At 32.1% G+C, this 12,352-nt stretch overlaps 1 protein-coding gene across 1 annotated transcript in view; it reads left to right on the top strand.

Moving 5' to 3' along the window:
• The window catches only part of LOC114340380 (uncharacterized), a 1,055,195-nt gene that overhangs the window by 73,437 nt on the left and 969,406 nt on the right, over positions 1 to 12,352 (top strand). The gene's annotated exons all lie outside the window — the stretch shown is intronic.

Raw genomic sequence — 12,352 nt, 5'->3', positions numbered from 1 at the left:
CGCGATCCCTCTTCAGGTGACAGGCATAACTTTGATTTTTTTAAATGGGAAAGTACATCATGTGATACCTCATTTAAAAGCTTTTTAAATACTGATTACAAAAATGTATAATACTATAATCCTTTTTAAGAGAGTAGGTACAAAATTTCGATCGAATTATTTTTAAATGCATTCATTTTTTTTTGGAATCCTAAAAATACTAATAATTATTTTTGAAAAATTTAAACGCAGAATAAAATATTACATTATATTATCGAGGGTCGAGAGTCCCTGAGAACTTCTATAATGTTTATTTTAATAAGTAACAGGGGTGAAAAAAAAAAGAGAAAATTTAGAGTGATTTTTAATTTCAAATATATCATTCAAAGGAGACTTTTTGTTTAGTCTAAGGGACTTTCAGCCCTCTGTAATAATGTGGTCTTTCATTCTGCGTTTAAATTTTTCAAAAATACGTATTACTTTTCTCAGGGTTCGAAAAAAATGAATGCGTTTAAAAATATTTCGACCGAATTTTGCGCCTACTCTCTCTAATAGGATTAAAGTATTATACATTTTTGTAATCAGTATTTGAAAAGCTTTTGAATGAAGTGTCACATGCAGTACTTACCCATTTAAAAAAGTCAAAGTTATGCCTGTCACCTGAAGAAGGATCGCGTAAAGTTCGAAACATTGATGCTATAATATACTATAATTATTTTAAAAATCGACCTGTCCAAACGTTTTAACTAGTAGATTTTGTCTATTTGTATATAGCCCAGGCTGTATCGTCGCCCCCCTTAAGTAAATTATTCCGATTTAATTTTTTTGCACAAACTTACTCAAAAAGACGAAAAATTGTTTAAATATTTTTTTAAACATTCACAAAAACAATTTCTGGCCCCGGACAAACTTTTTTTTTAGATCATTTGAGTCATTCGGAGCAAAAAAGGTCTCTTGTGATTTTTCTCTAAAATTGATTGTTGTCGAGTTATACTTAAGGCTGTTAAGGTTGTCGAGAAGGCTTAATAATTCGGTTAAACGTTATTATGAAAGTCAGAAAGTCATGAAGACAAAGTCTAAAACCCTCCCTACAAGATCCTGAAGAAATTTTTGTCAATATTTTATTACTAAGTTGTTATTTTTAATTAGGTATTAACAGTGAGCGCTAAGAGTGTATTGAGGTGGCCGTCAATTTGAGTGCAAGTAAGATGCACCATTGGACAGACGGAATGGTGCATCTCTTTCGCACTCACTATTGACTGCCGTCCAATACGCGCTTAGCTCTCATTGTTGATAATTAAAAATTACCGCTTACTAATACAATAATGACACAAATTTCTTCAGAATCTTGTAGGACGGATTATAGACTTTGATTTGGTCACTTCCTGACTTTCATAATAATAATTTTTAACCGAGTTATTAAGCCTTGAAAAATGGCTATTTTAGCGGTTTTCAAATTTTAAATCGCGTGTAACTCGACAACAATCAATTTTAGAGAAAAATCACAAGAAACCTTTTTTGCTCGGAATAACCCAGATGATACAAGAAAAATTTGTTCGAAGTGAAAACATAATTTTTGTGAATTTGTTTAAAAAAAATTGTTTAAACAATTTTTCGACCACGGTATCGCCTGGCACCCTGTGGATTTGTTATATAAGGACCTCTTTTTGAGTAAGTTTGTGCAAAAAATCGAATCGGAATATTTTACCTAACGGGGGCAACGATACAGCATGGACTAATATTCAAACATGTTTCAGAGAGTTGCTAGTGACCAAATGCAGAGGTTTAAACTGTATAACTATTTTAAAGGGAAACTTTGGAGGATATTTTCTGAACGCAACATCTGTTACCATACTTCTAATTTAATATGCAAATTCAGACAACAGTAAAAAATTCGAGTAAAAAACTTTTATCAAATTTCGCATTTATTTTGTCATTAACGTTTGTTCCCCTTATTTTGAGGATCTAATTTGATATATCTGTTTTGTAACACTAACGCAAAAAAGTTAAATGGATTTTAAAATGTTTCCTATCTTTGCAATTTAACTTTGGGGAAAAGTTCAAAGACGACGAACTAAGAACCGAAACGTAAGAGAAAACTCCATAAAATGATTGACAGTAACACAATTTCTCAACATACTTTCAAGCACTACACTTACCCCCCAAAGAAGAGGCAACAAACTTTCCAGTAAACTTGATAAGCTGGAAAAGCGAATCTCGGCTCTTACATACGAAACAAAGTTATCCAAATATTTGAGAGTAAAGTTGAATCACGGCGCCTTTCTAATATAATTCACTAATACAAATGTTAAATTACGACAAGGTGAATTTGACATGATTATAATGTTATTAGAACAGTGTTTTTGGAGTAGTATCGAGGTCTATAATAATTTAATTGGGATCTTGACGTGATACTTATGCTTAAAGGAAACGAGGTTAGAAGAAAGTATAAAATTAATACAGACAGAACAGTCGTAGAAGAGAAAACCAAGTTAGTTATACAAATATCATCATCATCATGGCATGTTGGTATGTACAGTCTTAACGGTTTTGGTCACAGTTTTGGTTTTAAAACTGGTTGTGTTACTTGATATCTACTACAATATTTTTTCATTCGTTCCTGTTTTTGCTTATGGTTGCCCATTCTCTAACTCCCATCTTCTTAACGTCATCAACTATATGGTTTTTCCATCTGGCTTTGGCCTCAAGGGGGGCCTCGCAGGGCTCAAAATGAAAAAATAATAATTAGATTTAAATAAAAATTATAAATCATATGTTTATTATATGATTTATGGTCGTATAAAACTACATTAGGTACAATCAGTACCGGCGCTAGGATATAAGGCGCCCGCCTGCAAAACTAGCATAGGCGCCCTTCGGTTTCTTTTAAATTAGTATTTTTTACAGCGCCAGCAGAAAAAAGCCCAATTTGGCGCCCCCCAAACAGGGGCGCCCGCCTGCAGTGCATCCCTTGCAGGCTCGTTATCGCCGGCCCTGGGTACAATGCATCCTTTTGTTCACACAGAAAGCCTATGTTGTGAGAATAAGTCGCTAATAAATGCCGTTTGCCAGTCTGCACAGATTCTTAGAAAAGTAGTAAGAGCAAGAGAAACAAATGAGTCAGCGCCCCCTCGCTGCCCTCTCCTTCATTACCCATGCATTTCGCTACATGTCAAGCAAATACAATGGTCTCCAGATTCATTTATCTAAAATTAACAAACTTGCAATTTACATTTTTTTTGTGCCGCACACTCGCTTTAGTTTAGCTTTCGAGCTTTGTCTAAAGGTTACAACGCCTTCAAATCTGCTTCTCTTCATACTCTTGCTGAAGACCCTAATCAGAAAGCTGAAACAGTTCATAAGGCTAAGTGTTTGTTAAAAGAAATCTCAAAACAGAAACATTCATAATAGTCCTGTCGCCAGGAGGGGTACAACGGCCTCCTGTATTCAGATGGACTTACCCAAGCTTTTTTTATGTATTTTGACCTGTAGAACACGAATTTTTTGGGTAACAGTTGATCCGGATGTCGATAAGATTGTTATAAACCAAGAAGTTGAGGAATGACATAACAGCGATTTCTCGCAAAACAAAACAATTTTTTGTATTTTTTGGGCCATTCTAACCAAAAAATGTTCCTACAAATTTTTTCGTATAATGCATAGTTTTCGAGATAAACGCGGTTGAACTTTCAAAAAATCGAAAAATTGCAATTTTTGAACCCGAATAACTTTTGATTAAAAAATAAAATAGCAATTCTGCTTACCGCATTCGAAAGTTCAAGTCAAATTATATCGGTTTTAATTATTTGTATTGCTAAAAATTTATTATTTTATTGTTAAAAAACGCTATAAACACCTAGTGCTTGAGTGATGTTTTCAATGATTTCTCATTTAAAATCCAACGAGTAGGTAGAAGAGGTAAAAGTGCAAGCGGGGCTATTTCTACGTAGCATGCATTAAAACGCATGTATTAGGCACGGGAAACACTATGTGTTTAAGGCTTTTTTTAACAATCAAAAAATAAATTTTTAGCAATGCAAATATTCAAAAGAGATATAATTTGACTCAAACTTTTAAAGGCGGTAAGCAGAATTGCTATTTTATTTTTTATTCAAAGGTTATTCGGGTTCAAAAATGGCAATTTTTCGATTTTTTCAAAGTTCAACCGCGTTTATCTCGAAAACTATGCATCCTACGAAAAAACTTGTAGGAACATTTTTTGGTTAGAATGACACAAAAAATACGAAAAAATGTTTTGTTTTGCGAGAAATCACTGTTATGTGATTCCTCAACTTCTTGGTTTATAACAATCTTATCGACATCCGGATCAACTGTTACCCAAAAATTTCGTGTTCTACAGGTCAAAATACATAAAAAAAACTTGGGTAAGTCCATCTGAATTAAGAAGGCCGTTGTACCCCCCCTGGCGACAGGACTATAATGAATGAGTTTTGGGCAACAATTTTAGAACTCATCAACGCTGTCAGTAAATCAATACAGAGAGAAGAGATTGAACTTGAAACTCCTGTTCAGCTTTAAGACAGAGTCTTAAAATCCCCCAAAGAGATCATTTTGCTTACTACGAGCAAAAGGTCTGCGATCACAATACGAATACGAATTGAATACAATAGACCTCTAGTTCTAACGTTTATAGACTTCCATGAAGCGTTTGATACTATCGAACTACCCGCACTACTTAAGGCATTGGAAGAGTGTCGAATTGATCATAGGTACACCAATATTATAGAAAATATATACAGAAATGCTACAACAACTACAAATCTGCACTGTCCTACCAATAAGATATATATTAGGAGAGGTATTCGACAGGGAGATACTATGTCGCCTAAGTTGTTCATTACTGTACTTGAACATGCTTTGAAATCACTGGAATGGGAAAATAAAGGAATAAATATCGATGGTGAGATGCTTAATCATCTACAATTCGCAGATGATATTGTTCTTATTTCAGATGACCTAAAAACTGCCAATGATATGTTGAATGAACTCCCCGATGCAGCACGTAAAGGTGGTCTAAATATTAATTACCAAAACACCAAAATGATGACGAATTTAGTTCCGAGCCATCCTTTAAAGGTAGAAGACGTCGAAATTGGAGTTGTTTACAGCTACATATACCTTGGACATACGGTAAAAATTAGCAGAGACAATAAAACTGCTGAGCTGCTAAGAAGAATAACTCTGGGATGGGCAACATATGGAAGACTACGTGATATTTTTAAAGGTGATATACCTATCAGCTTAAAAAGAAGAGCCTTTAATCAATGTGTCCTGCCTGTTCTTACATATGGCGCAGAGACACTTACCCTAACAAGGACATCTGCACGAAAACTACAAGTGACGCAACGTAGAATGGAAAGATCATTGTTGGGCATAACGTTAAGAGATAGGGTAAGAAACGAAGAAATTCGTAGAAGAAGTGGTGTAGAAGACATAATAAATCACATAGCCAAAATTAAATGGAAGTGGGCAGGACACGTCGCTAGAATGAGAGATGATAGGTGGACCAAAAAAATCTTGGAATGGAGACCGAGAGCGGATAGACGAAACCCGGGAAGACCACCCACAGGATGGACTGACAACATAAAGAGGATTTGTACCAACTGGATTGCAGCAGCGCAGGAGAGATCTGAATGGAAGTTTTTCGAGGAGGCTTATGTTCAGCAGTGGACGACTATGGGCTGATGATGATGAACTAAGTAATAAATACACAATATTAAACCGGTATGATATAAAAACTATTATAATAATAAAATTCTAGAAGAAATAACTTCAAAAAAATAATATAATACAAAATAACAAAGATAACTCTCAATAAAAACAACAATTATTTTCTTATTAAAATTAAAATCTGCTGCATAAGTTTCAAACGCACAACGCCTACCCCGCAATATTTTGATAAAAAACTTGTTTACGTCTGCCTATCAGAAACTTTTTTGTTAGGTTCGGTCAAGACTGCTGTGAATTTTTGAGTGTGCATTGACACAAAGACAATCGGTAAATGTCATTTATTTTACGATTCGCTATTTAGAGTAATGTACGAATGAATCGGGAGTGAATTATTTTTATAAACTTGTAAAATCGCGAAAATAACTTTGTAAAAGTGTAGAAATGACTGTTTAAGTGTGTAATCTACTGTTTTGTGTCGAAGTTTTCTTCAGGTATAAATATTTTTGCTAATTAGGTCTTATTTATTTGTAACATGTTTATTGCTTATATGAAATATGTAACCATAAAATATAATACATTACATGCATCAGATATTTAATTGTAATTTGATGAATTATGGTCGTTTGATTTCAAATTTATTGTGTTCTTGTAGAATGTTTTTATTTCTCTCTCAAGTAGCTTGTAGCTTCAAGATATTGAAGTGCATGTGAAGCGCATAATATGTATTTATATTACATGCAACGATTTACTTAACTTAGTCTTTTGTATACATATTTCCTCTTAGATTATATAGCCCGATTAAAGAACAATCTGACCCCAAAAAAAAGGAAGGATGAAAATTTGGGAATAGGTAGTTGAAATTGTCATTATTATATAAGAAAAAGTTTACAATTCTACATCCCCTCCATTTTACAAAAATGGGGGAATACCCCCTCTCGAAGATGAAAAAAATACATTCAAAATAAGACCGGAATTGGATAAAATGACTAATTCTGAACAACTTTTCTTCTACAGAGTTTTTTCACTAAGTCAATACTTTTCGAGTTATTTGCGAGTGAATATGTTCATGTTTAACAAAATAAAACATGTTTTTGAACGGTTTTTCGGAGATAACTCAAAAAGTAAGTATTTTAGCGAAAAAAATATTCTTAGCAAAAATAAAGCTCATCAAAAATTGAAAAAAATGGTGTATACATGAGGTCTGTAGACCCAGTAGAAGCAAAGTTGCAGCTAATGAAAAGTAGGTTCTTCTTCGTCAAATTCCAAATCGAATATTTCAATGTGAAATAACCCAAAAACGGAGGACTTTTAGGGGAAAACATTTTAATTTTTTTAAAGTGTTTAAAAAACGGTTTATTTTTGTTTTTTTTTTAATTTGTAATATTAAAAGTAAGTGAATTACGCTCCAAATATTGTTGGTCCCTTATATTTTGTTTGTTAAAAAAATCGCGAAAATCACCCCCTAATTAGCATCACATATACATTTTAACATTACCACTTCACAAGTTATTTTGTGTATGTATTATTTATATGATCTGTAAGTTTCATCGGTTCAAAGTGCTTCGTTTTGAAAAAGCTGTAGTTAAAATGGCTTGAACGAGTAACTAATCACGAGTTTAGGCAAATTTGGAACAGCCATAGCATAACCAATTTTTGTCTAACAAGAAAAAAAAATAAAAAATATTCAGAAAAGCGAAACGTACATTTTATTACTCTTTGAGATTTTTGGTTTTCCTAATTGTTTTTAAGTTAATTCCATAAACAATAACGATTTTTTTCAAAATTAAAAAAAATGTTTTATTTTAAACCCAATTTTTGAATGAAACTTATAGATAATATAAACAATACATAAGTAAAGTACCTTGTAAAGCGGTAACGATTAATTTTATTTAAGAAACTAATTAAGGGGTGATTTTCGCCTTTTTTTTACCAAAAAATAAAAGGGACCAACAATATTTTGAGCGTAATTCACTTACTTTTATTGTTAGAAGTTTTTTTAAAAAACAAAAATAAACCTTTTTTTAAACAATTTAAAAAAGTTAAAATGAATTTTTCCCGAAAAGGGCTCCGTTTTTTGGTTATTTCAAATTGAAATATTCGATTTGGAATTTGACGAAGAAGAACCTACATTTCATTAGCTGCAACTCTGCTTTTACTGGGTCTTCAGATCTCACGCATACAACATTTTTTTCAATTTTTTATAAGCTATATTTTTATTAAGAATATTTTTTTCGCTAAATTACTTACTTTTGAGTTATCTCCGAAAAACCGTCCAAAAACATTTTTTTTTGGTTAAAAATGAACACATTCACTCGCAAATAACTCGAAAAGTATTGACTTAGTAAAAAAACTCCGTAGAACAAAAGTTATTTAGAATTAGTCATTTTATCCAATTCCGGACTTATTTTGAACGTATGTTTTTTCACCCCCGAGAAAAAATTTTTCACCCCGTATTTTCCAATTTTTGGGAAATGGAGGGATGTAGAATTGCAAACTTTTTCTTATATAATAATAGACAATTTCAACTACCTATTGCCAAATTTTCATCCTTCCTTTACTTTTTTGGAGGTTTTCGTAAAATATTGCGTTCCCTGGTCGAGCTAATATTGGATTATTCAAAAAATATAGTTCCTAACTGTTCAAATCTTTATCTACATATGTCCATTTTTTGTGTATTCCTCTTCTAATTTTCGGAGCATATAGGACAGATCTTCTTCACATCTCTCTACCTGTTAAAATTTATGCATTTTTCCTTCAACCCTTGTTATCAATAAATATCTTTCCTGTTCAAATTTCTTGTTTGCAGTTTCCATGTAATTAGTTTTTTTTCGTTTATATAATCATTTTTCTCGATCTACCGTTTCTAGTTGTTCCATTACATTTTTTAATTTTTTCTTGCTTCTGGACAGAATTACTACCTCATTCGCGAATGCCAAACATTAATGTTTTTTATGATGTATGTGATCTGATCTGTTAATATTAGCGTCTTTTATTACCATTTCCAATACTAAATTAAATAACAATGATGACAACGGCTCTCCTTGTACTCCTTCTCTCACTTCAAATTTTTCTGTTAGTCTATTATTTGCCTTCACTTTATTATCCGTTTTAGTAAGTGTTAGCTTCATCATTCTTAGTATTTTTGATAAAACTTCTGGATTTTTTAATGATTTATATATTTCTTTTCTTTTTATTCTATCAATTGGCTTGCTTAAATCTATGTGTGACGCATTGTCGGTTTATTATATTCATGCCTTTCAGCTTGTATTTCAAAGTAAAGGCTTACTACTAGTAACTTGGTTTTGATGTGAATTGCCAATATAGTATATACTACATTTAATAGTGCCACACCCCTATAATTCTGACATTCCGCTTTATATCCTTTTTAAAGACGAAACAGTACTGCTTGCTTATATTCCACTGGTTGTTCTTCCTTTTTCCATACGTTTTTTTATTATTTTGTGTATTTTGTCTGTCAGCTGCGCACCTTCATATAACATTTCCGCTGTTATAAAATCACTTCCTGAACATTTGTAGGTTTTTAGATTTTTAATAATGATTTCAACTTCATTTAGGATGGCACTAGCACTAGATCTTCCGTGCTGTAGCTTTGCGTATTTATTGTTGAGTTATTAATTGTCTGTGTATTCTTCATTCGTGACATGTCTTTTTCATTTCCGTCTTGCTTAAACCTTTCGTTCACGAATTAAATTTCTTTAAGCTAAAAATCTGAAGTTTACAACATAGCGAGAATGGTTTTTTTACGAATTAGTTTTCATTTTCATTACAATTAGTAACATTTTCAAAATGCACAATTTGGTCACTACAAGATGTCCTCATTGAAGACATCGTTAGCCAAATGGAGTAAAAATATTAGATATGTTTTTTAAAATACTGAAAAAAAAAACAAAAACTAAAGTATTTTATTCAATAAGTAATGTATGGTATCTTATAAAAGAATTTTTTTCTTTACTTATACAGAGATGAACATTGCATTTGTATCATTTCATTCGTAAGTTGCCCTTACATACAAGCAATGTACATCTGCATGCTTTAGGTTTACCATCGTGTGCGAGCTAATGATGAAATCCATATAATCATACTTCTTGGACAGATCGCGTTTTTATAATATTTACCTAAAAATTAATTTTTTCGTTGACTCAACAAACGAGTATACGTTTTTCAAAAAATCCTCCGTAGCTAATTTTAAGCAAAACCGCTATTAACAATAGTTTTTTAACAAATTCTACTATTTATCAATACCATAAGACACATTTAATACCAATTGTTCATATTTGTAACGAAAGAAACTAAAATGAATTCGTGCTGCATACACCAGTCATAAGTAACTATAGAAACCTTACTTATAGAGGGGAGAGTTGGATAAAACGGGATAGTCGGATAAAACGGGATACCTAGCCTAGAGACCCACCTAGTGCTTCTATCAATCGGACAACGACGGAAACTTGTTACCAGTCGTCATTTTAACATTCTCAGTTCATTATAACTCATTCTCATTCTCAGGCCATTATTAGATGAGAAGTTGTTATGTTCAGAATTGTTTGACTCTATTTTTTTGGCTCTTCGTACTTTTTAAGTGCGTTGTTTTCTACATTATACTGCCTACATATATAAAGATATAATTCCGGTGACTATTACATTTAATTAACCACTCATTACCGACTATTCTCATGTGTAGACTATCTAATTTTACTTTCACATTTAGGTAGCAGCCATTTTTGTTTTTAAAAATGTCTGAGTTGGACAAAACGGGACACTTATAAGTTGGATAAAATGGGATACAGTTTAATTATGTCCCGTTTTATCCACCTATTATTGTTGGCCTATTAATTTTTTAAATAGAGATATGAAGCGTGTTCTCATACCGCAGAAAAGAACAACATATTTTTAGGTGACTTTTGTTCTGATATACGAATCAAGTCCTCTAAATAAAAGGTCTTATTTCCCATTTTGCAATAAAACATAAAAATCGCCTATTTTTAAGTTTCTGACTACTGAAGATATTGTTCTTACAAGAGTAAATTTTGCTTTGCAGTTTTAGGTCCACTTAAATTATACTTGTTAGATAATTTTATAGAAAAAATTAATAGTCCTGTCGCCAGGGGGGGTACAACGGCCTCGTTAATTCAGATGGACTTACTCAAGTTTTTTTTATGTATTTTGACCCGTAGAACACGAATTTTTTGGGTAACAGTTGATCCGGATGTCGATAAGATTGTTATAGACCAAGAACTTGAGGAATCAAATAACAGCGATTTTTGGCAAAACAAAACACTATTTTGTATTTTTTGGGCCATTTTAAGTAAAAAATATTTCTACAAGTTTTTTCGTAGGATGCACAGTTTTCGAGATAAACGCGGTTGAACTTTAAAAAAATCTAAAAATTGCAATTTTTGAACCCGAATAACTTTTGATTAAAAAATAAAATAGCAAGTCTGCTTACCGCATTTAAAAGTTTAAGTCAAATTATATCGGTTTTGATTATTTCCATTGGTAAAAATTTATTTTTTTATTGTTTAACAAAGCTATAAACACGTAGGGTTTCCCGTGCTTTTACATGTGTTTTAACGCATGTAACGTAGAAATAGTCTTGATTGCACTAGTACCTATTCTACCTACTCGTTCGATTTTAAATGAGAAATCATAGAAACATCACTCACGCACTAGTTGTTTGTAGCTTTGTTTAACAATAACACAATAAATTTTTAGCAATGCAAATAATCAAAACCGACATAATTTGACTTGAACTTTCAAAGGCGCTAAGCAGAATTTATTTTATTTTTTAATCAAAAGTTATTTGTGAACCTATCCCGTTCTATCCAACCGTAGTATGCTAAAACGGGATGTTTAAGACTTTAATAAGTATTTTTTTAATTATTTTCCAGTCACTAAAAATAGTTAAAAATATTTTTTCTACGAGCGCAGCGTGCAAAAATGTCTACTTTCGCGCACGCATTTTAGTTTAGAAAGTTTAACTTTTCCGCACGCGTGTTACTTTTCCGCACGCGGTTTTTACTTTTCCTCACGCGTGTTAATTTAGATATGTTAATATGGCCTTAAAGTAATTATAATACATGCAATAAACTAATATTTAGATATTATTTACTAATTTATTTCAAATATATCTTATTGTGTTCCTGTTTTAATGAAATTAACGCGACAATTCGATGAAATAAAATTATTTTGACATAATATTCGAAAGTCAAATCGGTAGACAATAACAGTCGTTTTGAATCATCGTCATGGAAACCAAGATCGTCGTCATGCTAACTAATTATATTGAAAGTTTGGTTTTGACAACCTTGTCAAAGAATTAATTTGTGTATGTATTTTCATATTAATTAAATTAATTGATTAAGATTTGGTAATTTTTTAAAAACTCTTAGAAAAAATATTGTTCCTAACTCTTGCAGAAAGTCTCTTTTCCGCACTCGACTGCTTGCCGAACTCCCGCTTCGCGTCGTTCGGCAAACTACAGTCGCGTGCGGAAAAGAATGACTTTCTGCACTTGTTAGGAAAATAACTATTTTTTGTGTGCTTCAATAAATGTTATAGCTACAAAAATAATTATATAATGATTTCTTTAACATATTTTCCGTAGTAAAAATAAACAAGAATGGTATCCCGTTTTGTCCAACTCTCCCCTATATTACTCTTCGAG

This window comes from Diabrotica virgifera, chromosome 3 (assembly GCF_917563875.1).
Source record: "Diabrotica virgifera virgifera chromosome 3, PGI_DIABVI_V3a".
In the NCBI taxonomy this organism is placed as follows: Eukaryota; Metazoa; Arthropoda; class Insecta; order Coleoptera; family Chrysomelidae; genus Diabrotica; species Diabrotica virgifera.
Note: the sequence above shows the minus strand (reverse complement) of the source record. Positions and strands in the feature narration are given on the sequence as shown.